The 27,805-nt window shown below is 42.0% G+C and overlaps 1 protein-coding gene across 4 annotated transcripts in view; it reads right to left on the bottom strand.

Annotated features, from left to right (window-relative positions):
• Positions 1–27,805, bottom strand: part of MAPK8 (mitogen-activated protein kinase 8) — a 125,929-nt gene that overhangs the window by 66,298 nt on the left and 31,826 nt on the right. For all 4 annotated transcript variants that reach the window (XM_077823111.1, XM_077823113.1, XM_077823112.1 and 1 more), the window contains exon 2: positions 14,405–14,490. The gene's annotated coding sequence lies outside the window, so the exon portion shown is untranslated. The remainder of the gene's footprint in view (positions 1–14,404; positions 14,491–27,805) is intronic.

The following is a 27,805-nucleotide window of genomic DNA, read 5'->3' as shown; positions in this document are numbered from 1 at the left end:
CATCCAGAAACAACCATAGATAAGTATGTGATAAGAACCAGCAGATTACAAAGAGGTAATTGATGAAAAAATTGCCCAGTTTGTTTATGCAACAAACTCTCCTTTCGGTGTGATTGAGAACCCACACTTCATTAACATGGTTCAGTCATTAAGACCAGGATACAGTCCACCCAACAGAGCAGATGTCGCAGGCAAATTGCTGGATAAAGTGTATGAAAGAGAAATTAAGCAGTGTGCAAAAGGTCTAGAGGGTAAAATTGTTAACCTGAGTCTTGATGGGTGGAGCAACGTCCACAATGATCCTGTTCTATGTGCTTGTGTGACAATAGAAGAAGAGAATGTCTTCCTTACGGAAACAATTGATACATCAGGAAATGCACACACAGCAGAATACTTACAAGAAGTAGCAGTAAAAGCTATAACAAACCGTGAAAAAAATTCAAAATGTCTAGTATGCAACTTGGTCACAGACAATGCTGCAAATGAGAAGAAATTATTTAGACGAGAGTCCCAAGCCAACAACATACAGTTGCAGTGCTCATTTGATGCACCTCCTAGCCAAAGACTTCCGTGTTCCAGAAATCAAGGCTAATGAAACTGCAAAATAATTCCGTAACGACCACTTTGCAGCAGCTGCTCTGAAAAAAGTGGGAGGAACCAAGCGAACTCTCCCACAAGACATGCGATGAAACTCAGTAGTGGACTGTTTTGAGCACTATCTCAAGAACTAATCTGATGACAGTTTGTGAACAAAATCGTGAAAAAATAGATGGCACTGTCACAGCCAAAGTTCTCAACATTGGGCTTAAGAGAAATGTTGAACACATGCTGAGTACCCTGAAGCCTACTTCTGTAGCCTTGAACAAAAATGCAGGGAAACAGCGGTTTTATTGCTGATGGAATTTGGAAGGAACTGAGTGAGATCTTAAAAAGAGAAATAAAAAATGACCGAGTTAAATTACAAGCATTAAAAAAAACAAATGGGACAAGCACTATCTCCAGCTCATTTTCTTGCAAATATTCTCAATACTTGGTACCAGGGTCAAACCTTAACTGCTGAAGAAGAGGAGTTGGCTATGACATGAGCATTCAGCAATCATCCCTCCATAATGCCTACTATAATAAACTTCAGAGCTAAGGGTGAACCATTCAAGAAATATATGTTTGCTGATGATGTTTTAAAAAGAGTCACACCAGAGACTGCTGAAGTGATAATCTCACTTTAAGTAGCAGTAGCTGGTGTAGAAAGAATATTTTCTTCCTTTGGACTAATTCATTCCAAATTGAGAAATCGTTTGGGATTTGAAAAAGCAGGCGAGCTTATTTTTCTTTTCCAGATTATGAACAAACAGGAAAATGAAGGTGACGACTAAGTTAGCTGCAGAAGCTAATATTTTAAGTTTCTCATGTTGTCCTGGCTGACAGTCTATTTGGTTTTTTTTTTTTTTAATATTTAAACTATTTTAGTTAAACAATTTTAACAAAAACAAACCTGATTTTTAAAAACTTGAATGTTTAATTAAATTCAAAAATTCATATGCTTGTTTTGTTAAATTATAAGTTTGTTGTTGATAAAAAAATCCAGAATACATAATGTTGTTTTTGTTAAATAAAACAATTTAAATGTCTGTCTGGTGATGTTCTACTCCTAATACAGCATAGCAAGAAAATCCTCCAAATATTAATGATTAACCTGTTGAAATGGAGATAGTTCACCTCCCAATGACTTCATAAATATCTGCTTCAATTACCTTTGGTAAGTGAAATAACCAAACAAATCTTTCATTTTCTGATAGACCTGTAAAACTAACCTGAAAAGTTTTCAAAATAAATCACTTTAAAAATGTATAGTGTGTACCTTCTAAAAATGAAACCTACATCTATCTGAGTTGTGAAAAATATGTATTAAGGTTATAACAACCAACAAGAATGCACTTTTATGTAGAAACTCATGATTAAATCGAGTCTTCCTGACTAGTGATTTAAATCAAATCCACTCTGTCAGGAGGTCAGACTATAGGATCACAGTGGTTTCTTCTGGCCTTGGAATCCATGAAACAGCTAGAACAAACGTTGTGTGTAATATTCCAGACAAGGAAGATGCTCCACTTTTAGTTAAGTCACCTTTCCCCAACAGGTGGCATTGCTGTACAGTGAGCAATAAAGACATTTAAGTAGGCACCATGATGCTATCAACAAGGTAGGCCACAACTTACAGAGTATTCTTGCTGGATATTTGACAATATTTGACCACAGTCAAACAGGTAGTCAACTGACCAGTCAATTGACTAGCTTGCCAAAACTGTGCCGGCCTGTGTCTCGGTGCATGAGGAATTGCCAGCCTCCACCATCTCAATTGGAAGGAGGACATTGTTCCCCCTTTCCACCTAGGTCCCTTCCATTATGAGACTAGCTTCCTCAACTGGAGGATTAGGGGAGTCAGCTCTGATGCAGGCCCACTCAACAGCATCCCTATATGCCGCATCTACATGTAGTTCCACCTCTCTGTTTCTCCAGGTCACCAACTCTAGCCTTTTAGCCTCAAGATACTGTGCCTGAGAACTACTTGCTCCAGTGCATACATACACCACACGGTCATAAGGCAAGTGGTTGCATATTCTGCACTCTGTGCATTAAAATTAATAGTGCCCACCCTGACTAGTCTGCTGCTCATTTTTTGCCTACTTAGTGTGATAGACCCAGGCAGGGCTGGCTCTTCACTTTTGGCCTCCCCAAGCAGGGGAAAAAACTGCCACTGCAGCTGCAAAGGAGAGAAGCTGCCGCCAATTTGCCGCCGCAGCGAGCAGCACTGAAAAGCTGCCGCCGAATTGCCGCAGCGGCGGGAGGGACTGCCACCCCAAGCACCTGCTTGGAACGCTGGTGCTTGGAGCCAGCCCTGGACCCAGGACAGTTGGGTACAACAGAGTAGTAGAAGACAGATATACTGGGCACTGGATTAGCAGTTTTCTGTTCCCTGACTGACCAGAGCAAGGACTGCTCCAGGCTAATGAGAACACCTGACTCCAGTTAACCTGCAAAGAGTCAGGTGAAGCCAGCTTTCCAAGCAGGTGCTTGGGGCAGCAATTAGAATGGGGCGGCAGTCCGTGTTCCGTGGCAGCAATTCAGCAGAAGGTCCGCCGCTTTTCCCGCCACTGTGGCTTTTGGGCAGCAGCTCTGCTGCACAATTCAGCGGCGACTGCTTGGGGCAGCAAAATTGCTAGAACCACCCCTGCTTCTGATACTATAAAAAGGGCTCACTCCAGTCAGGTTGAGGAGAGCCAGGGAGCCAGAGGAGAGGAAGTGAGGCTGAAGGACTCAGTAAGGAAGACACCCTTAAGCCATCAGTAAGGGAGCCCTAAAGTAAGGGTGAAGAAGAGAGAAGTGGGAGAGCTTTGCGGAAGTGACCCAGGGAAACATAGAAACTCTGGCAGTGAAAGGTCGGCTGCCAACAGCTGCTGCCATTAGGGTTCCTGGGCCGGAACCCGAAGTAGAGGGTGGCCCCAGGTTCCCCCCAACCTGCCACTATAGAAACACCTCCTGGGAGGGGAAGATAGGCCCCTGTCAGAGCAGGAGGCTAAATTATTATGGAATAAACCAATAGGGACAACAGAGACTGTGGGAGTTCTCTCAGCAACCTCCCTCCTTGCTGGCTTATGATGAAAAGGGCTCAGAAGACTGTACCCCTGGCCCTAGAGAGAGAAGGGCTACATGGAGGGTCGCAGTGAGCCTCTGAGGCTAGCATAAACTGCCTGGAGGCGTGGGACCCACAGGACCAAGGTTGGAGCTCTGCCACAATAGTTAAACTGGGTTTTGACCAACTAAAGAAGCATTCGATTTTTTGTTGTCTGATTATTCAGGGACAGGTGTTGTCATAAATATAAAGGGAAGGGTAACCACCTTTCTGTATACAGTGCTATAAAATCCCTCCTGGCCAGAGGCAACATCCTGTTACCTGTAAAGGGTTAAGAAGCTCAGCTAACCTGGCTGGCATCTGACTCAAAGGACCAATAAGGGGACAAGATACTTTCAAATCTTGGGTGGGTGGGTGGGGCTTTTGTTGTGCTCTTTGTTTATGTGGTTGTTCTCTCTTGGGACAGAGAGGCCAGACAGAAATCCATCTTCTCCAACCCATCCTAATCCAAGTCTCCAATATTGCAACCAGTATAGGTAAGCCAGGCAAGGCGGATTAGTTTATCTTTTGTTTTATGTGAATTTTCCCTGTGTTGAGAGGGAGGTTTATTCCTGTTTTCTGTAACTTTAAGGTTTTGCCTAGATCCTCTGTGCTTTGAATCTGAATACCCTGTAAAGTATTTTCCATCCTGATTTTACAGGGATGATTTTTACCTCTTTTTTTTTTTTTTTTTTTTTAAATAAAATCCTTCTTTTAAGAACCTGACTGATTTTTCCATTTGTTCCAAGGTTCAGGGATTTGGGTCTTTGATGATTTTGTAACCAATTGGTTAGGATATTATTCTCAAGCCTCCCCAGGAAAGGGGGTGTGTCGGGTTTGGGGGGATATTTTGAGGGGAAGATGTCTCCAAGTAGTCTCTTTCCCTGTTCTTTGTTTAAAACGCTTGGTGGTGGCAGCATACTGTTCAAGGACAAGGCAGAGTTTGCACCTTGGGGAAGTTTTTACCCTAAGCTGGAAAGAATAAACTTAGGGGGTCTTTCATGCAGGTCCCCACATCTGTACCCTAGCATTCAGAGTGGGGAAGGAACCCTGATAGGTGTGATTCTAGAAGTTTTAGTTTTTCAGTCAACTAACAGTTAAGCATTAAGGGGAAATGGACTCTAAATTTAAACTCCCACACAGTCAAAATTGCTCTGTGCTCACTCTGTCTGCTGAGCTCTTACTTGGCATGGAATCTCTTTGCTTAAGAAAGACCTACTGTTACCTAGCTCTGTAAACAGAGCTACCTAGAATAAAGCCTAAAGACCTTAGCTCCTTCACCTGCTTATTTATTGGTGCCTTGTCTCCTGAGGTCTGACTTCGAAACAGCCCAGCACAATGGCAAGCTGAAAGAGCCTAGGGACTGGTCTACACTCAAAAATTTGATAGTCCTAACTACATTGCTTGGGGCTGGGAAAACTTTGTGCTTTGAGAACTGAAATTAGGTCAACCTAACTCCTAGTGTACATGTGGCTAGGTGGAAAGAAGGATTCTTCCTTAGACTAGCTACTGCCTCGCAGAGAGGTAGGTTAACCACTTCCATCAATGTAGGAAATGTCTATGCTACGACACTATAATGGCACACTGTAACCATGAATTTTAAAATGTTCCCAATTATTACATTGGTTTATTGCATTCTAAACTTTAACAAACTTAATTTTCAGGTTTGAGTCTCGAAGTCAGTTACAGACAATTTAAGTTAGTAGAGGACCTTGGATGACACTTTGAATGATAGAACTAAACTTTATTTAAGAGAAAAAATTATTAGTTAAGCAAAGAGGCATGCAATTGCCATTTACACAAGTACTACAATTACTCTCACATTCAAAGACAGAATGGTGTATCAATGGGTGATCAGGCCACTGACAACAGAATGAAGTATAACTCATAAGTTAATGGTAACCCTTTTGGTGTTAACTGGGGCTCTCCGGCATTTTATCAAGGCTTCTCTTTTTTTATAACCCATTATAACAGTAATTAACAATAAACCTATCAATTACCACATCTACATTTCTGCCAGCTCTTTACATTACACATTATTTAAATTAACATCTGCAGTTCTTCCCAATGCTATCAATACAAATAGCATTTAAATATTACAATCTAAATTCTCAAACACACATTAGAAATCCTGCTAAAACCAGTTATAACCAAACATAGCCATAATATAACCCTGGGTCAAGTCCTTGCTAACTTTGATTTTCCCATCTCACGTCTCCAACTGCTCTCTAGCTTTTGCTCATACTAATACATTCAATTTCCCATACTCCTCTATACTTAGCCTACCTTAGGCCAAAGACAAATTTCTACTAATTTCTTAACCTAACACATTGTATATGCTACAACAGCTGCAGCTGTGCTGCTGTAGGGTAGACACACCCCAACACTAAGGGTATGTCTACACCACAGCTGGAAGATGTAACCACAGCTTGCGTAGACACGTCTGCGCTAATTCTGAGCAAGCCAGCGCACTAAAAATAGCAGTGGGACCATGGCAGCACAGGCAGTGCCTTGCCATAGTCATCCGAGTACAACCCCACTGCAATACCAGCCTGTGGTGCCATGGCCACGCCCCTATTTTTAGCGCACTAGCTCAATCGCAGCTAGTGCATGTACATTTATACCTCCCAGCTGCAATGCCGACATACCCTAAGGGTTCAAGAATACTTGAGAAACCTAAACCTAGTTTAGAAACAGGCAGACTTTTAAAATTCTTCTACAGCTAGTCTCCATATGTGAGGCGAACGTAGTTAAACTAGATCAGATAAACTTGCCTCTTTAAAGTTTAAGATTCTGTTCCAGTTTCAAGTGATATTTATAGAAGCACATATGGGAAGAAAGAAGAAATGTGGAATTAAAATGTTTCCTATTAATGAGAAAGCTAACATTTGCCATCACCAGCAGGGAGTCTGCTAGAATGTTGTCACTGGTGGCAATGGGGGAGGGATCCCCCCAAACCATCTTGCTCTCCCTCCCATGGCAACTGCTGAGCTTTTCTTGAAGACATCAGACAAGTAGGGTTTTAATACAGGTGACAAAAAGGTGTCATACAAAAAGCATCCAGGAAGCAAAAATTGATTAGTTTCTGAAACATCTTCCCCCTTATCTTTCTTAAACATCTGTACAAATTCCATCAGAAGTGTTTCACGTTAAGACAAACCAATCTGAGAACCGCATTAGTCTACTACTGCAGGCCAACACCCTACACAAACTACCTTACAGACATAGATTTGAACATCTTCCTAGTGCAAGTGAGACCGAATACTGTTAACTGAAGCCATTTTTGTAATATTAGAAAATAATATAAATAAAAATCCCTTTGGCAGAGTGTCTCCAGTAAATTTAATAATGGATCGTTAAAGTTTTTCTATTGTTAAAACCTGCATCAATTCTAGGAAACAACGTTACGAAGACTGGAAATAAGAAATGCATTGCTGACATCTCAGAATCATAAACCACTAGTGCTCATGGTAAATTTAATGATCTTATGGCCCAAGAATAAGATCACTAGGCACTTTGTTTTCCCTGAACGAGTCACAGCTTTTAATTGACTCTGTGCCTCCAAAGAAGATTGTCAAAGCAATGAAATGTGTCATTTGCTGCTGCCTGCAGCCATGCCACCTTATGCTGTGATGCAGTGGATCTCAAAAGCTAAGTGGAGACAGACTGGGTCAGTATTTGGATGAAATACCTCCCAGATCTATCTTCAGGCACCTCTATTCTACAGATGCAGCAGTCGCACAGCTGCTGCTATAGCATAGACAATTCCTACATCAACGTAAAAACCCTTTCTCCTCAAGAAATGGTAGCTAGTAGCAGTAGGAAAATTCCTACATCAGTGTAGCCGTGCGTACATTCCGGAATAGGTCAGCTAAACGAGGGGTTCTCAACATTTTTTCTTTCTGAGGCCCCTCCAACATGCTATAAAAACGCCACAGCCCGCCTATGACGCAACAACTGTTTTTCTGCATATAAAAGCCAGGGCTGGCCTGAACTCACAACCCTGGGTTTAGCAGGCCAATGCTCAAACCATTAGCGAGTAGCAATTGCCTGAGGCCCCATAAAGCTAAATTGCTCAGACTTTGGCTTCAGCCCCATGCAGTAGGGCTTTGGCTTTCTGCCCTGGGCTCCAGCAAGTCTAATGCCAGCCCTCCTGAAACCTGCTCATGGCCCCCACAGGGGGCCCCTGGTTGAGAACCACGGAGCTAAACAATGGCGCTCATAGGTGTCAGTTTTTCACACACCCCCCAAGTTGATCTAAAATTTTAAACATAGGCCAGGGCTGAGTGTCGCAAGACGTGGTTTTGGCAATACAGTAGGTGGGACTCTGGTTCAGTATTAACTCAGACACAAATGAGAAGTAAAATAGGAAGTCTTGTCCACACATGATCACGGAAGAGCCTATGGACCTTTTCACAGGTAGGAGTTTTAACCTCTAGTGTCCTGACCAAATCCCAACTCTGGTAATTGCATATCTTCCTAAATTCCCCCACAGTTGCATATTGGTATAGGATTCTTCTATACTTTCCATCTTCAATTTCTATGGACAGCCAGCATTTGGAGTACTCCAAACCTCAGGTTTCACTATCTAAAAGTTTCTAGCTCTTTTATTTGTGCAAAAGATCTTGAACATATGAAGTGACAAACAAAGATTCAAAGGTTCACTGGTTTAGGGTTCAATATTTGTCAATAGTTTCTGCTGACAATCAGTTATTTGCCATTCATCTCCTGCACCCTGCTGATGCCCTCTGTTTTTCCTAACAGGGCAGAAGAGAGAGCGAGCAGACCTTAAAAACAATTCATAGCTTTGGGGGCAGTGACATCTGGACTTCTGTTGATAATGCCAATTTTGCTGCAAGCTTGCTCCCAGTACCATAGCTGGCTTCTTTGCTGAGCAGCTGTGGCCTGTGGCCACAAGGAGCTGCACTTCAACAGCATGAGAAGCAGCACAGTCTAGTAGTGTATTAACATCAAGGCATTTCTATATCTAGCCCCTAGCGCTGACACTAACTCACACAGTAGCTACTATAGAGAGAGAAATAATTGGCTGATTACGTCCTTCCGTCACTGGAAAATGCCCCAGCTTTTTTGCTGGCCATCCACTGGTATTAGTTACCTCAATTCCCTGCAGGGATGAGCTTCAATCACTGTTAGCTCAATTGATTTGTGTGCCTGTGTGGCCACATCCCACTACTATAACATATTCAAAGTCAACAGCCCCTCCATTGCTGTCTTACAGAGCAACAGTTACTGTAGAAGTGTCTTGTTTGGTCACCTTTCAGCACTCCACTGACCAAGGGTCAATTTGGCTGGAAGCTGCTACCTCCCCCCCAGTCAAACAGTACTAAACAATGTACAGAGTTCACTTGGAAGCTATTTTAAGAGCCCTCTACTTCTATACGCAGACCACTACTTCTCCATACTGATGTGGCAAGTGTCACTTATCCTTTCTACCTGAGTTTCCCCATAACTGAAACTGAGATAAGTACAGTGGTTGCCTTTAACTGTTGAATTGCCATAGATAATTAATTAATGTTGTCTCTACTTATAAGAATGACAGAAATACACAATGAACACTGCAAATACTGACACAATTTGATCTAAAGCAATGAAAACTTAATGGGCGACTACTGTATTCCCTTTTAAAAACTAAGTTAATATTTGTAAAGCTTCCAAAGGCCAGGAACACCCCATTTTATCTGAGATGTTTCCTTTGAAAACCTTTACGACATGCTGCCAACTATGCACATATTCCAGTAAGAGCAGCAGGTGTTCACTTCTGCTGCAGGAAGCGATAGATAGTTGAATAATTCCCCAACCAATTTTTATATTCCCAGCTGGCATTAAAGGGGGTGTATGTCTCAATAACTTAAAACAACATTACATGGACACACAATTTCCTACATTTATAACACTTGTTTTCAGTACAAATTACAGAAGTTAAGGCTAACCTTAAAAGAAACTAACACGTTAAGGTACGAAAATGCACAGTAAGAACACCCAAACAACCTTGCCCCTGCCCTGCAGTGATATCATTTAGCAACTCATACAGTTATAATTAATGCCTATTCATGCTGGAGAACCCACATTAGAATTATTTGCTCCTGATGTCAATATAAGATGTCTGGGTGCCTTATGTTAGGAAATTCAGCATTAAAGCTAACCTTAAAGGAAATCCAAAATTTATAATACTTGTTTTGGGGATAATTACAACATCCATATAATGTTTTATACCTTAAATTACTGACGCATACTCTCAACTTTAACTCTATTTTAACATAATTTGCATTGGGATAAATAATCAATAGTCACTCCTGTTCTCTAAGCCTTTCACTTCCATCTCTACCAGATACCAAAAGGTAATACATATCACCACTTTACCCAACTTGCTCTCTAATGCAAAACCTAATGTGATGTTTGCTACCATGGCACTGTTATCTCTTCTTGTATGTTATACCTATTGCCCCTACCCTGTGTTTGTTTTGTCTTTACATTGTAACCTCATAGGGGCCAGGACCGCTACTAGTCTATGTTTGTACAGTGTCTACCACAATAAAGCCCGATTCTTGCGTGATCCTTGGGCAGTGGGCACTAATGTAATACACATGACTAACAACTTAGCTTAATTACAACCCAATATTTTCAAAATGTCTCCTATGCATGAATTTTCAGTGAGCCTTAATTATATGGAAAGAGTTTGTTATTACATTTTTGGTCCCAATTTGTCTCCATAAAAGAAGTGTTAACTTAAAGGATCCATTTTAAGTTAAAATTAATTCAAACTAATCAACAGAGTAAGTTGCAAATTCTCAAAAAAAATTATTCTGTACCCATAAAACAAGTTCTATAATTTGGCAAGAATATGCTGTATTTTCATAAATAAAACAGATTCAGCCTCAAGTACAAGACTCAACTCACCTTAAACGATAAGAGACCAGTGCCTCCATTTAAAAAAAAGAAAAATACATGCTCGATTAAGGGCTTGTCTACACAACAATTAGACAATGGTAAATGCGACTCAAAGTGTATTAACAAATTGTTAATACAAATTGATATACACAGCAGCAGGGTGCACACAAATAGTCAGACCACAAGTATCAGAAAGGTAGCTGTGTTAGTCTGGATCTGTAAAAGCGGCAGAGTGTCCTGTGGCAACTGTGACAAAGTTCCTCCTCTACCTTGGTGGGTCTTGCACTTGCTGGCGGATTTGCTCACCTTGGAGCTTCACGGCAGCCCTCAGTTTGGCCATTTTTGTGAACCCACAGTCCAGGTCAACTCCTGTGTCTGACCAGGAGTTGGGAGGTTTGGGGGGAACCCGGGCCCGCCCTCTACTCCAGGTTCCAGCCCATGGCCCTGTGGAATGCAGCTGTCTAGAGTGCCTCCTGGAACAGCTGTGCAACAGCTACAACTCCCTGGGTTACTTCCCCATGGCCTCCTCCCAACACCTTCTTTATCCTCACCATAGGACCTTCCTCCTGGTGTCCGATAATGCTTGTACACCTCAGTCCTCCAACAGTATGCGTTCTCACTCTCAGCTCCTAGCACCTCTTGCTCCCAGCTCCTTAAACACGCACCAAAAACTGAAGTGAGCTCCTTTTTAAACCCAGGTGCCCTGATTAGCCTGCCTTAACTGATTCTAGCAGCTTCTTGATTGGCTGTAGGTGTTCTAATCAGCCTGTCTGTCTTGTCTCCAGAAGGTTCCTGATTGTTCTGGAACCTTCCCTGTTACCTTACGCAGGGGAAAGGGACCTACTTAGCCTGGGGCTAATACATCTGCCTTCTATTACTCTCCTGTAGCCATCCGGCCCAACCCTGTCACACATCTTATAGACTAACAGACGTATTGGAGCATAAGCTTTCATGGGTGAACACCCACTTCGTTGGATGCAGCATCGGTTGCATCCGACGAAGTGGGAATTCACCCACAAAAGCTTATGCTCCAATACGTCTGTTAGTCTATAAGGTGACACAGGACTCTTTGCCAGTTAGACCACAGTAAGTTAGTGTAGGGTAGATTCATACAGTCGAATTGTTTGTATAGACAAGCCCTAAGTTAGGGTTACAAAAATAATTCATAGTGACCCTGTCCCAAGCTCCAAGGATGAAGTTAGTTACATTTTGAGTGAATGCCCCCCAAAAAAAATCTTTTTTCCCAACCACCTAAAATAGCCACTTGTGGGATGGAACATAGCCAGAGGTGGTTGTATTTAATTTGTGGATGAAGTGATCCCTATCCTATAAACTCCTGTCCTAACTCAGTTAAAGCTAAACTAGTTGTTGGTGAAATGATTTGAAACCCATGTATCATGGAATACCACAGAAGTCGGGACTTCTGAAGACAGAAAAGTCCTGTAAACAACTTGAAAGTCAAGATGGCACTATCCCATGATATTATTTATTTATTTCTTTTAATAGAAACAATAATTTGGCTTGTAGAAAGCGAGTTGACTGGTCACATGGTGCCAGCTCTTATTTCTAGCTTCTACGCTGCACCAGACAGGCAGACAATACTTTCCTAGTATTACTTATCTCTGAGAGTAACTATTGTAACATTCACAGGAATCAGAGTAGCAGCCGTGTTCGTCGGTATTCGCAAAAAGAAAAAAAGTACTTGTGGCACCTTAGAGACTAACAAATTTATCTGAGCATAAGCTTTCATGAGCTACAGCTGAATGCATCCGATGAAGTGAGCTGTAGCTCACAAAAGCTTATGCTCAAATAAATTTGTTAGTCTCTAAGGTGCCACAAGTACTCCTTTTCTATTCACAGGAATGTTATGCAATCCATGCAGGAAGGGAGGTGGGTCCATGCACTGACAAATGGGAGGGATTGTGTCCACAAGCCACTCTCTCCGCTATGAAAGAGTTTGAGGACTCTCTCTTTGGAAGCATTAGGCTTACCCAAATCCAACACTGCAGGCAGGAAATACATTTTTCATTCAAGCCAGTATGCTTTCCAGGAGATAGAGCTCGGAAGTCTTTGTCTGCATTGCAGCAAGCCATGTGAATATGCACAACAATTCCCCCCCTCCCCACCCCTATAATAATGGGTTCTTCCTACAGTTAAAAATAGTACAGCAATCTTGCGGTTACCTAGGTTAGATCTTGATGAAAAACAAAATTTGCATTTCTCTTCTATCAATTCAAACTGGGAGCAGACCCCTTATAAGCTGCAATACCTAGAAGCATTCAATAATTTGTTTTCCTCCAGTTATCCTGCACTTCTTGACTGAGTCATTATCCCTGACCTCACTGTATTAGACACATTATTCATATTCTGCTCCAAGATTACAGACATGTTTTACTATTTGTAACTGTTCACCAAGAAAACAAAAAATTCAAAGAAAAAATGCTATAATTAATTTCTACCATTCAATTTCCTACCCCTACCCCATCAGCTGAAAAACTTACCTATCTAGCCTAGACAGTATGAAGATCTTAATTTTTTTCACTGTAACAAAAACTTCAGTATAGAAAATAAATTTGTTTCATGCATGTATATGCAAGAAGAATCTGTAGTTACTGGTATTATTTAAAGAAAAAGCTATGCCTTAAACATTTTAACTGTATTGTATGAGTAGGGCTGCATATACATAAAGGTATTCAAGATCCAACAAGTTTTACATTATATTTTAATACTCATCTATGAAGAAAAAAGATGTTGATTTTTTTGTAGTGTCATGCCATGAAGAGGCATTTTGATTTTAATCTGCACCTGAATTTATTACTGAACAGCTCTCGGGGGGGGGGGGGGGGGGGGGAGTGTGAGGTGGGCAAGCAATGTGAGAATTTCCCTGGTGAGGGCTATAAAACATCTCTATGGGAATATAGTACCTTTACAAAAATAAAAAAAAACAAACTATGGGTTGATGCAGAGCTGGGCAAAAAAGGTTATAAGCCCCTATCTTCAGAACATCTTTTGTGCTATGCTGTAAATTTTATGTTTTAAAATGAAAGACTTTAGGCTCAAAGAAAGTAGACATCTGTTTCCTTCTAAACTGCGGCAGGTAGCCACATCCAGGGATTTGTTATAAATGAGATGTAGTCCACGTTGCCGATTTTATCTTCTATATTTCACAAATATTTTTAGAGCACCACAGATTTTTACAGAACTATAAGACATGATCCATGATGCAGAAAACCTGCAGTTTACTAGTCAACACATGGAACAACAGTTCAAGTAAGGTCTACTCTGCACTAAAAGTTTTGCTGGAATAACTATTCTATGTCAGCTATGAACATGGAGTGCAGGAGGAAAGGAACCGCACCCCTGATACAGCTCATAGCTGTGCTGGCAAAAAGCCCCAGCGTACATGTAGTTATAACAGCAAAAAAGTGCGTTTGCCAGTATAGCTTATTTTATTTGTGAATATGCTCGCCCCCTGGCAAAAGATCAATGCCCTCAATACCTTCCTAATCCCCCACATCTCCTTCATCCTCAGGGGATCAGCTGTGGCCAAGGTCCCCCTGAACAAGGCTGACAGCACCATCAGGCAGCTGGTGAGGAAATGGCTCTACCTTCCCCAGAGGGCCAGTACTGACATCTGTATTTCACACAGGCGGGGACCACGTGCCTTGGATGGGAGACCTGTGCAGCGACGGAGTGATCACTCAGGTCTTCTGCCTCCAGACGTGCCTGGGCCCGATGGAGAGGAGCATCGCGGATGAAGCCATATGGGATGTGGTAAGGAAACGCATCGCTAGGGCCCCCTCCGAGCAGGACGTCGCCACTTACCTGAGTAGCTTCCTGGAGGCCGAATTCAGGACAGAAGGGGAGACCTCTCCTCTCTTTGGTGCTGCACCCGCAATGCCTCGGGATGTCTAGGAAAGAGGATCGGCTTTCACTGGAAGTAGTGCAAGGAGCGCCAAGAGCACTTAGGCTGCGCATAAAGACCTCGGACCACACCATCATCACCCCGACCGCCAGAACAATGCTGGAAAGAACCCTGAAAGATGCCATCCATTGCCACTATACTGAAAACCTCAAGCGGAAACCGGACCAGGGCAAAGTGTTCACGGTGACCAGCCAGTGGGATGGCAGCAACCACTTCTTCCCCGGGGGCAGCTTCACCAGGCCCAGCTCAACTGCATTCCCCTCAACAGAGACATCCGCCATGGAAACCGCGACAAGCCCTGCAAGAAGTGCGGCTACCCCAACAAGACCCTGCCCCACGTCCTGTGTGGTTGTAAGCACCACTCCGGAGCCTAGTGATTCTGCCACACCACCATCCAGAACCAGCTGGTGAAAGCCATCCCACCATCCCTGGGAAAAATCGCCGTCAACTCCGCCATCCCGGGAATGGATAGCTAACGGCAACCCAACACTGTCGTGACCAATGCAGGAAAAAACCACCACCTCATGGTGGACATCACAGTGCCATTTGAAAACAGGTCCCTGGCCTTCCATGAGCCCCGAGCTCGGAAGGTGTTGAAATACACCCCGCTGGCCGACACCCTCAGAGCCCAGGGCTAGGAGATCCAGATCCACGCCCTGGTTGTGGAAGCCCTGGGTGCGTGGGACCCCCCACAACAAGCTGGTGCTGAGAGCGTATGGAGTCAGTCGGCACTATGCCCGCCCGGCTCATGAGACAGCTCATGGTGTCCGACACCATCAGGTGGTCCAGAGACATCTGCACAGAGCACATCATGGGACACCATCAGTACTAGGACAAGTAAACAAGTCCGCTAGTCAGGGAAATAACCCACTTCCTCCCCTGACAAACCAAGGGACACACCCCACCCATGTACCTATTCGCTATAACAATACTGACTTAGACTCTAAATACATTCTATGGGTGGCTTACCCGAGATCACTTATTCACTGACACGTTAAAAACTCCCGCACCCCAATCTGGGTCTATGTTGGTTATGGGCTATGTATGTATCTTATGAACCTTGTAACTGATTGTGTAAATTTTATTTTAAACATTAGCTTTAATAAAAATTTTAAATATATTCAAGCATTGCAATGGGAAGCTCATGTTTAGTGGTTTCTAACATGACCCTTTAAGTCCTTTTCACAGTTACTGCTTTCCAGTATACAGTCCCCTGTTCTGTACATGTAACATACATTCTTTAGTTCTAGATTACAACCTTGCATTTGGCTGTATTAAAGTGCACACTGTCTAAATGAGCCCAGATTGGTCTGCACAACTGGTGAAGTGGTAAATATGACAGATCAATTTGTGAGTCCTCTGCAAACTTTATCAGTGATAATTTTATAAATTTCTTCCAGATATTGATCAAGATATTTAACAGCATTGGTGCAAGAAAAGATGCCTGTAGGACCCCATCAGAAGCTGCCACTGGTTGATTCCCCATTTAGAGTTACTTTGAGGTCTACCAGTTAACCAGTTTTTAATCTATTCAGTACATACTACATTAATTTTGAATAGTGCTAGTGTCTTTTTTTTTTTTAAATCAGAACTTCACTTGTTTAGATTTAAAATAAAGAGGTGCCTATCCAAGTCTTTAGGCACCTTAACATCACTGACCCAATACAATCCCAGCAGAATGAGTTATTTCAACAGGAACTCAACACCTACAGAAACTCCTTTCCACCCCTTCATTGTTACGGGAAACATACCTTCACCCTCTCTAAAACCCTAACCAAGTTTTGAAGCATGCCCAAAAGTCACCAAATCTAGGCTTTTTCAGACCAGGGGAGAGAGCAAGTGTGCCAGAGAGTCTCAAGGAATGTCCTGCAAGCCTCCACATTTCTTTTACAATGAGGGGGATTCAGGTCAGCCACCCGGATGACCATAGCTGTGGCAGTATGGCACAGGGAAAGAGGTAATTCCTCGTGCAGGCCAGCCCCAGGTCATTTAGGACTCTGTGACATAATAAACACTTTAAATTCTACCCAGAGACTGATGGGCAGCCAGTGCAGATCCCAGCACACTGGGTCACATGCGCCCAGAAAGATGCCCTGCTCAATAAGTGGGCTGGCTGCATTCTGTACCATTTGCAGGCTCCGAATGATTTTTAGGTGCATCCCATCTAGAACATATTGCAATAGTCTAATATTGAAGTAACAAAGACATGGATAAGAGTGGCAAGGTCCGCACCCAAAAGGAAAGGTTACGATCTCCCAGCCAGATGCAAATAGTAAAAAAAATGATGATTGGGCCACTGCTGTACTATGACCGGTTTGGGGTTTAGAAACACCTCTACGTTGTGAACCCTGTTAACTAATGTCTGATATTAGTCATCCCTTCAGCTGCTTCCCAACACACCATCATTGTCTCGGTCTTGTTCGGGGTTGAGCTTCTTGTTTGATACTAAGTCAAACATCTTACAGAAGTTTAAGTATTATGTCAACCAAATCTGTAATCTCATGAAAAAGTATCAAATCTGACAAGACCTAGCTGCCATAAAACCATTTTGACAGGCAACAGTTACATTGCCGTCCTTTACTGACTGTACCACGTCAGGCTTTTCATCATTTACGTCATTTACGCCTACACAGTTACCAGAGTCTTAATATATTTAAAGGGCAAATGTGAATATAATAATTTTTTTCAACTCCTCTGAAAATTTCTCAGCGTTCCAAGAGTTGTTAAAAACCAACATCAATGGCTCTGAGAGCTCCTCTGCCAATTATTTTAAGACTCTTGGTAGTAAGTCATCACCTCCTGCAGATTTGAGAGTGTGTTACTCTAAGTAATTGCCATTTAACAGCATCCCTACTTCCTGTCAAAATGGAAAGCATTTAGTTATCACTGTAAAATATGAATACATCATCCTGCTTCTTTCCAAATACTGAACAGGAATATTCACTGAACACTTCTCAATTGTTACTGACAATTTTACAGTCCTCATCTAATAACTGAACTATACTATGGCACTCAGGGACATAGGGAGGAGTAGGAGAAGAGACAGAGTGGTAAGCTAGAGTAAGTTTACAAAGGGCCTCTGCAGTGAAAACAAGGAATTTGATGTTGTAGGGAACATGCACAAGGCACGGGAAGGCAGCAAGAGGGTCAGCACTGCAGGACAAAACAACTAAAAGAACATCTGCTGGCTAGGGGAGGAGCTGGAGAAGAAGTCATCAAGGCATGATTTTAGCAGCAGACTTACAAAAGTCTGGATGTAAGGAGAGAAGAGGGGAGCATAAAGATGGCAACAGATTTAAAACCAGAGAAGACGGGAAAGCTGTCAACGAGGACAGGGACTGAGGGACACAGAAGCACTCAGTATTCGACTAAGTTGATGGTTGCCATTACAGAGGAAGGGTGATCCCATGGTTAATGCAATAAATAAGGACTTGGGAGACCTGGATTCTATCCCCTGCTCACACAGGAAATCTGAAGCAGATGTTACCCTGGGCAAGTCATTTAGCTTCTCTGTACAATAGGGATCGTTACACTCCTCATCCCCTACCTCACAGGGGTACTGAGAGAACAAACATTAAAAGATTGTGAGGCACTATGATGATAGGGGAGAGTGCATATAAGTATTTAAGATAGATAGTGGCAAATGCAGAAAGACAGTTGGAGACATGAAATTGGTGAGAGCAACAGATCTGGGAGTAAGCCACACGAGTGGTAGTTGGAACTGCAGAAGCAACTGAGGTAGCCTACAAGGAAGAAGAGGAGGAGACCAAAGGCAGGACCCTGAGGGTCATCAACAGATGTAATGATACGTGTGGTGGGCCTGGAAGATGAGAAGCCTTTACAAAAGATGCGTATGGAACAATCAAGCAAGTTAGGAGGAGAACTAGCAGATGTCTACCACCCTCACCCATTGAAAGGATAGTGGCCACCACCTATCCTCACCCCTTTCTACAGGCCCAAATTGAAAAAAGTATAAATGAATAAAGAAAAGGAGTACTAGTAGCACCTTAGAGACTAACCAATTTATTTGAGCATTGGTTAGTCTCTGAGGTGCCACTAGTACTCCTTTTCTTTTTGCGAATACAGACTAACACAGCTGCTACTCTGAAACCTTTATAAATGAATAAGTGTGCCATGTACTGTGCTCTTTAAAGAAATAAAAGAACAAATTCAGGCTCTGGCAGAATTCAGGAAAGACTGAACTTCTGAGCCAAGACTGGTCTAACGAGGATACCTTGCAGCTGCCCAAGGGGATCAAATACTGAAGGTGGGCGCAAGAACATTGTTATTAGTTAAGTGTCCATGTATCTGTGATGTTGTACTCCATAATACTTTATGGGATATGACATAATTGGAATATGTTTTATGCTACATGTGCATGTAACATATCTCTGTAAAGGTTATGGTCTACTGAATCTATTCATCCTATTTGTATACATATAATCATTTTTGCATTCGAAGTTATGAATATTGGCTGTATACTTGTCTGATTCTAAGTAGGTTTTAGTGAAGCAGTTGGTCAGCTTCCTGAGAAAAGACTATTCTCCGTAAGTGCCCAATCAAGAAGCCCTTAAGCCAACAATGAACTGGGAGACGCCAATCCACATCTGAGCTTTCCCAGGAATGTGGCTTGGCTGGTAAGGAACTCAGTCATGCATGGACATGTAACTTGCCCAGGTGACTCCAAAACTCCATTTTGTGGCTGGACTTTGCATAGGTGAGAGGAGGGGGTTTCCACCCACAAGAGAAAGTCTATTTAAACCCCTGGGAGACTCCCTCCATTTGGTCTTCAGCTGGATAAGAAAGAAAGAGCCTCTCCACCCCCAAGGATACCTGAAAGAAACTGGAACAAAAGGACAGTAACTACAGGAGGTGTGAGTGATTGCTGGGACCCAGAAGTCACCTACTACAGGACAGGCCTAACAAAGAAAATAACAGAACGCCACTAGCCGTCACCTTCAGCCCCCAACTAAAACCCCTCCAACGCATTATTAAGGATCTACAATCTATCCTGAAGGATGACCCAACACTCTCACAAATCTTGGGAGACAGGCCAGTCCTTTCCTACAGACAGCCCCCCAACCTGAAGCAAATACTCACCAGCAACCACATACCACACAACAGAACCACTAACCCAGGAACCTATCCTTGCAACAAAGCCCTTTGCCAACTGTGCCCACATAGCTATTCGGGGACACCATCACAGGGCCTAATAACATCAGCCACACTATCAGAGGCTCGTTCACCTGCACAACCACCAATGTGATATATGCCATCATGTGCCAGCAATGCCCCTCTGCCATGTACATTGGTCAAACTGGACAGTCTCTACGTAAAAGAATAAATGGACACAAATCAGATGTCAAGAATTATAACATTCATAAACCAGCCGGAGAACACTTCAATCTCTCTGGTCACGCGATTACAGACATGAGAGTTGCGATATTACAACAAAAAAACTTCAAATCCAGACTCCAGCGAGAGACTGCTGAATTGGAATTAATTTGCAAATTGGATACAATTAACTTAGGCTTGAATAGAAACTGGGAGTGGCTAAGTCATTATGCAAGGTAACCTATTTCCCCTTGTTTTTTCCTACCCCCCTCCCCTCCTCAGACGTTCTGGTTAAACCCTGGATTTGTGCTGGAAATGGCCCACCTTGATTATCATACACATTGTAAGGAGAGTGGTCACTTTAGATAAGCTATTACCAGCAGGAGAGTGGGGTGGGGGGGAGGTATTTTTTCATGCTTTGTGTGTATAAAAAGATCTTCTACACTTTCCACAGTATGCATCCGATGAAGTGAGCTGTAGCTCACGAAAGCTTATGCTCAAATAACTTGGTTAGTCTCTAAGGTGCCACAAGTACTCCTTTTCTTTTTGTAAAAGGAAGCTTACTGGGTGAGGATTTTATCTGTATTCAGTTTTATTACTGTTCAAGACTTAGACTTGTGTGTTTTATTTTATTTTACTTGGTAATTCACTTTGTTCTGTCTGTTACTACTTGGAACCACTTAAAACCTACATTCTGTATTTAATAAAATCACTTTTTACTTATTAATTAACCCAGAGTATGTATTAATACCTGCGGGGGGGGAAGGTGGCAAATAGCTCTCCATCTCTCTCTGTCAGTGTTACAGAGAGCAAACAATTTATGAGTTTACCCTGTATAAGCTTTATACAGGGTAAAACCGATTTATTTAGGGTTTGGACCCCATTGGGAGTTGGGCTTCTGAGTGTTAAAGGCAGGAACACTTCTTAAGTTGCTTTCAATCAAGCCTGCAGCTTTTGGGGCATGTGGTTCAGATCCTGGGTCTATGTTGGAACAGACTGGCATGTCTGACTCAGCAAGACAGGGTGCTGGAGTCCTAAGTTGGCACAGAAAGCAGGGGCAGAAGTAGTCTTGGGACATCAGTCCGCAGCTCCCAAGGGAGTTTCTGTGATCCAACCCGTCACAGCGTCACAAGACATGGGCACTACCCAGAAGAGTTTATATTGCAAGGGCATATCTATATGGCATGCCAGTGAGCAGCAAGCTGGGGTGTAAGTCTACAGCGCTCTAGCATGCCACACGCTAATTGCCCATGTGGACCCTGCTGCTGAATACTGAAAGTCCCCTAGTGTGCTTAGACCTACAGTTGTAGTTTAACGCAAAATGACTTTTCCAGCCAATAATGTGGAGGAAGCATCTGACAACACCGCAGTGCACAAATCGGCTCTTTTGCTCCAACAATACCAGCTTCCCCTTTGGCTTTCTCCCACTCCCATCTTTGAGCCTTCATCATGCTACTATTCCTCTCCATGCCCAAATATAGGAGGGCCAAGATTATAAAAGTGGCTGTCTAAAGTTAGGCAGCCAACTTAATTTAACCAGATTTTCAGAAGTGCTATGAACCCACAGCTCCCACTGATCAGTCACATAGGCACATCAGGAAAGCATTCAGACAGCTAATTACTGTGCCTTCAAGGAGACCAGTTACAAGCTGAACACTTTACTATTACAAATACCATCATGCAAATACAACCAAAGTTACTAGACTAGGCTTCATTATCTTTCCCCACACTCATCTCTAATGTTGCATTTAGATTTCAGAAATTAACAAAAATATTCCCATCAGTGCTAGTGCCACTAGAGTTAAACTGGTATCAATATTGAAGGCTTATCTGTGCTAGGGGCTCCCTCCAGCAGCCAGACCCATTCTAACAACCATATCATTAGCTTTACTTTCAGGAAATCTGACAAACTCAGCAGTAAAAATACTTCCAGCCACAAGAAGCCTGTCTTCACCAGGGCTCCCACTGGTTTAGCTGAAATGGCAGGAGTTTTAGTGGGAATTTTTTGGGTAAATTTCCCCACCACAGGAAATGCTTAGAGTTGCATTTCCAATGAAATCGCAGCAGGTTCATATATTCCACAGATGGAATCCAGTTTGAGAAACATGCTGTCACTAAAACATCGCAGCACTTAAGTTCAGTTCCACACTAACATTCAATGAGCTGAAATAGCTGTCACTAAAACATCGCAGCACCATTCAGTGGAAACACTTCTGCAACCTGCACACTTAAGTCTCTTTTACAGTGAATTTTATTTATATTGAACATTAACTTCCTCTCATAATATGTTGTAGTCACTTTCTGCATCCATTCCACACACATAACAAAAAAGAAATGGTATATATCATCGGGCACTATTAGGGTTAGTTGTAAAAAAATAAACTCAGGTAGCCTGAGATGAGATACAAAATAAGCAGTTGGAAAGACAGGCAGGCATCTTGAAGAGGAAGCTATGTTTAGTAGACATTCAGTTATCAGATTTCATGTCCACTAATCAAGTCTCACCCCAGGGATGAGCATGGAGAGGTGTAGTCAGAGAACAAGAACTAGGTAGGTGGCAGAGCTCTTGCTCTTTGGGGCAGGGAGGGACCATCTCTTTATAGTGTGTTTGTACAGAGTCCACCACAGTGGGACTCCTGGTCTATAATTGGAGCCCCTAGGAGCTACCACAATACCACTGAATGACAGCAGCAAGAATATTTGTGCTGGAAAAGTCATTCCCATAGAAGTTAGGAAACTTAGAAGGGCAGAAAACAATCAGCTTTTTAAAACAGAACTTTGGGGAGTGGGGAGAGAGAAGGAAGAGAAGAGATGATCAGAACAGATGAAGAGGCATAATTGAAAAGGTCATTTTAGAAACTGTATGCAGTTTTTAATAAGCTACTGAGATATCAATGCATCATTTTTCTAACTAATTCTGACTGGCCAGCAGCTACTACCGGAAAAAAATCATCGATTATCTGATATTACAATTTAGAAAACAAAAAGCAACTCTGACTTTCCATCAGCCTCTCACATTGCAGAATTTCCCTGCATCATGTTATGAAGCCACACTCTATAGCATTATGGTAACTTTAGCACCTAATTAATGGAGATTCCATATTCATACCATTACAATGTTAATGAGTACTAAAAAAAAAAAAATGCAGCTCCGACAATACTTTTTGCCATCCAGTATATATCGCAAAAGATCTAAAAAGAAGTTATGATAGTGCCCTTCCCTAGTAGTAACTCTTGGAGCCAGTTTTCCAAGGGGACTATTTCTTGCAAACCAAGTAGCTGCAAATAGGAGCCCTGGTTAAATTATGCCAGTTTGAAAAACTGTGAGCTAAACACCCTATTTTTTTCAGATAGGGTCAAGGAGAAGTAATTTCCGCTTGTACGTTTCTCAGTTTACAATAATTTAAGTGATTGTAACTGTATAGAAAATTGATCTTTGAAGATATTACTAATTGATCTAAAAAGTAGCACAATACTGATGGGATTATTAATATATGGTAGCAGACCACTGAAAGTCGAGCAAGTGCCATTCAGTGGTGTTTAAAATCTCTAGTATTAATGATTTTGCCATTTTAGCTCTTTGTGAAATGGCAATTCAGTTTATACATAGTTGATTGACATGCATGGTGAGGTTGCCTTGAATGCTTGCCTAATTTTCAGCTGTCACTTTTAAAGGCTTCTGGACATCTGCTAAATTGTGTATTGTAAATGCAGCCATTTCTCAGATGTTTAGTCAAATGAAAGCTTCAAAATGCTCAAAGGGAAAAAGCTGGAAACGAACTACTCTGCTTCTTAAAAACAATCTTGTAATTTGCATAGATATATGAAAGCAATATTGGTTTTATTAACATTTTCACCTTCCATGCTGCCTGTGGAACTGAAGAGTTGAATTCCACAATGATTGAAGTTCTATTAAATCTCACTTAAAACACAGATCAGGGATTTGAGATAAGTAGTAAATCTTAATTGGGAGAACACTGCAGTAAGGTTGCACTATACCTTTATGACTGTATGGGTCTCTGAGGAGTCTGAAGCTCATTTCTAAATGAAAAGGCCTGTTGGTTTGTTGTAGGTTCCCCCCCTCTTTCTTTTTTCTTTGCATAGTATTTAAATTAGGTCTTCACAGATCAGATGGTTATGAGTTGAACAACTTCTGGTTCATTGCCTTAGCTTCTGCTAGTGCTGACATAAGTTTAATGAGGTCTCTTGATTGTGCATTAATTGACACTGAAAGTGCCTACCACTCAGTCTAATGTACATCTCCATTATATGATTTCTCTATTTACCTTATGTCACTAATAGACAGGCATGAGACAATTTCACAGCCACAGACTGACCTCTGAGCCCATTTCATGCAGACAGACAACGCCACCATCAAATTCAGTTACTGAGCAATCTTCCATCATATGTTGGAGTTGACTCTCCTGTACCTCAAAGAATCGATAGCTACACTACAGAAGATTCTGATGTACGCTATGTATTTGCAAAGTTAAAGCTTTTTAAATCTAGAACTGCAGCCCATTTGGTAAAATAAGACTTGTTTAGAGTGCTATCAGGACTCGTGACTATAGTAGGAGAAGGCTTGAAGTGCAGCTGAGGTGCTTTTCCGGAAAGAGGGAAAACAACATATTTCTCAACATACTTGCTGGCTGGCAGTCAACGTTAGTCAACCGTTGTGTCAGCCCTTTAAGAACTATGCTGATGTTGTATGCTACGCTGATACTAGATTTTTGTAATGCTGGCCCACAGTAAAAGGAGCAGAGAAGGCAGGGACACACATAGTGAGGACCACATTTGGACTTTACTGCAACTTGTATATGCCCCTGATTAGCTGGAAAAATAAGGCAGGAAGGCTGTGCTCAGAAATGGGAGGAGCAGACAGAAGTAGATGTCCTCAAGCAAAAATGAAGACTACTTAAGATATATTTTACTCCTTTTAAATTTGAGGCCATTATATAGTTTTTCCCTATGCATACACGGTATTCATTTCCTATAGAAAATTCAAAGACAAGTCTTTGACTTAACAGGCTTGCTGAACAACCAGACAGCTTTCTGCACTAAAAAATAATTCTAAAACATTTGACAGGCTTTCCACAGAAAACAGATATACAGCTTTAGTGAAAAACATCTTGAAAACTTGGTGGCAAAATGTAACCTAATATAAGAATACAGTGTGAGCTGTTCCATACCTGCGAATTGCCTCAGTTGTTCAGGAAATGTCATTGCTGAAGAAGCTTTAAAGCTAGATGTAGTTTAACAAAGCTGTCTCAGTATGTTATATACAGATGACTTTCTTGGATGGAAGAGATCATGAAGCCCATTAATATTAACCTACTAATCTCCCTAATGATTGTAACCATTTAAGTGTCAGATTTATGAACTCATACAGTTAGTAACTCCATTTCTTAATTTGTGGTCTTGTGGCGAGGCATGAAGGAAATAAGCATCTGTTTCCCTCTGGGAGGGCTTTGGTCTGATCTGAATGATGGAACACCACGACGTATATGAAGCCTGCAAGACCTTTTGAGAGTCAGCAAAGAGAAATAAATTATCTTTTCTTGTCTAACACATACTTGCCGTGATTTTCAATATCATTACCACGTAAATGACTCAATACTGTAATATGCTCTACTTAAGGACTACCTTCTGAAGACCGCTTGGAGCCTCCAATTAATATAACTTTTCACCTCTTAAGTGCTACAGGCTGATGCAAACAGCACCTGTACTGTGTACTGGATTTCAATCTGATTGGGGGCAACAGCTCCTCACCCACCTGTAGACGAGGCAGAGAGCAAAAAGGGTTTAAAATGTGTGATTAGCTTCTACCATTAGATATAAGGTCATATTCACTTTGGCCAAGTACATGGCATGAGTAGGCCTGAAAAAATGAGAAGTTGACATTTGTCTTGTCAACAACAAGATTTTAAAACATCCAATCAATCCTTTTAAAACTAAACTGGGACATTATTACACAAGTGTTATTTTGCAAGTTAGTATACTCAAAGTGCACAATAAAAATCTTTTATTTACTTCATTTTTGGTGACATAACTAGTTTACCTCTCGCCTCATTTTATACCCTTAAACAGCTAATGTGGAATTTTTTCACTTGTTTAGTTTCCCAACTGTAAGTAGAAAAAAGAAGAAAAAACTCTGCAAAATGTAAAGCTGTGCTAAGAAGCTTGACACTTAAAATTTTCCATCAACCCCCAAAGAGACAAGTTCCAAGGATTCATTAACATCCTGTATTGCAAGAACCACACAAACTCAAAATGCAAGATAAATAAATAGCTATATTATATTTGCAATCCATGTCCCTTATAAGCCAGACATCCACAAGGCTATATTGTATTAGGTTTTGCAAGGACATGCTCTGGATGAAGCGATTAAAAAAAAAAAAAGACTTACATTTTCATAGACTGCCTGGTAAACGTGTGTATATGAACCAGAACCCTGACCCTACAGCGCTCCACTAGCACAGCAGGGTTCCACCACTGAAGCTTAGGCCTATGTAGACACAGTTGCAGGACAGGGCCCTACAACATACATTCTTTCAAAATACTAATGAAAAAGTCACCATACATTCATAGCCAATGGGACTACATACATGAATAAGTTTATTCACATGCTCAGGTGTTTGCAAAAAAATCGAAGCCTTAATTTCCCATGCTTTGTTCTTTGGCTATCTTTTTGCCGAATTCAAGAAAGACACTCTGCCATACTAACAAACAATGCTTGGGGAGGGGATCTAAAATTACAACAAAATTTCACACTGATATGAAACAAAAAAGAAAAAAAGGGATAGACAAGGTGATTTAAATCATTACAGGCTGATTCAAAAAAACCCCATCACTAGAAAGTGCTATACATAATATGCCAGTTAATTACACGGGACTAGAATGGCAGCAAATTAGACTGATGTGAGGAGAGTCAGATTGGCCAAGCAGTAGTGAAATACATTAAAGCAGTGGTAGTGGACAAAGACTCCAGGAAAAAGGAGTAGAAGAAGTCCAGTGGGACTCTAGAGGGAAGGAAAAGTAGGGGGAGTCCACCAAAGTAAAAAAGAAAGTGGCCAAGACAACAGGACTATAAGGTGGACAGAAAGCTGGCTAGATAGTCGGGCTCAACGGGTATTGATCAATGGCTCCATTTCTAGTTGCAGTCGGTATCAAGCTGAGTGCCCCAAGGGTCAGTCCTGGGGCCGGTTTTGTTCAATATCTTCATTAATGATCTGAAGGATGGCGTGGACTGGACCCTCAGCAAGTTTGCAGATGACACTAAACTGGGAGGAGTGGTAGATGTGCAGGAGGGTAGGGATAGGATACAGAGGGACCTAGACAAATTAGAGAATTGGGCCAAAAGAAATCTGATGAGGTCCAACAAAGACAAGTGCAGAGTCCTGCACTTAAGATGGAAGAATCCCAGGCACTGCTACAGACTAGGGACCAAATTTCTGCAGAACTGCTGCCTAGCCAAAGACGTAGGGGTTACAGTGGACAAGAAGCTGGATATGAGTCAACACTGTGCCCTTGTTGCCAAGAAGGCCAATGGCATTTTGGGCTGTATAAGTGGGGGTACTGCTCTGTTCCCCTCTATTTGACATTGGTGAGGCCTCATCTGGAGTACTGTGTCCAGTTTTGGGCCCCACACTACAAGAAGGATGTGGAAAAATTGGAAAGCATCCAGTGGAGGGCAACAAAAATGATTAGGGGACTGGAACACATGACTTATGAGGAGAGGCTGAGGGAACTGGGATTGTTTAGTCTACGGAAGAGAAGAATGAGGGGGGATTTGATAGCTGCTTTCAACTACCTGAAAGGGGGTTCCAAAAAGGATGGATCTAGAATGTTCTCAGTGGTAGCAGATGACAGAACGAGGAGTAATGAATGGTCTCAAGTTGCAGTGGGGGAGGTTTAGGTTGGATATTAGGAAAATCTTTTTCACTAGGAGGTGGTGGTTCACTGGAATG

Source organism: Eretmochelys imbricata, chromosome 7 (genome assembly GCF_965152235.1).
Source record: "Eretmochelys imbricata isolate rEreImb1 chromosome 7, rEreImb1.hap1, whole genome shotgun sequence".
Classification (NCBI taxonomy): domain Eukaryota; kingdom Metazoa; phylum Chordata; order Testudines; family Cheloniidae; genus Eretmochelys; species Eretmochelys imbricata.
This window is presented reverse-complemented; position numbering and strand designations above follow the sequence as displayed.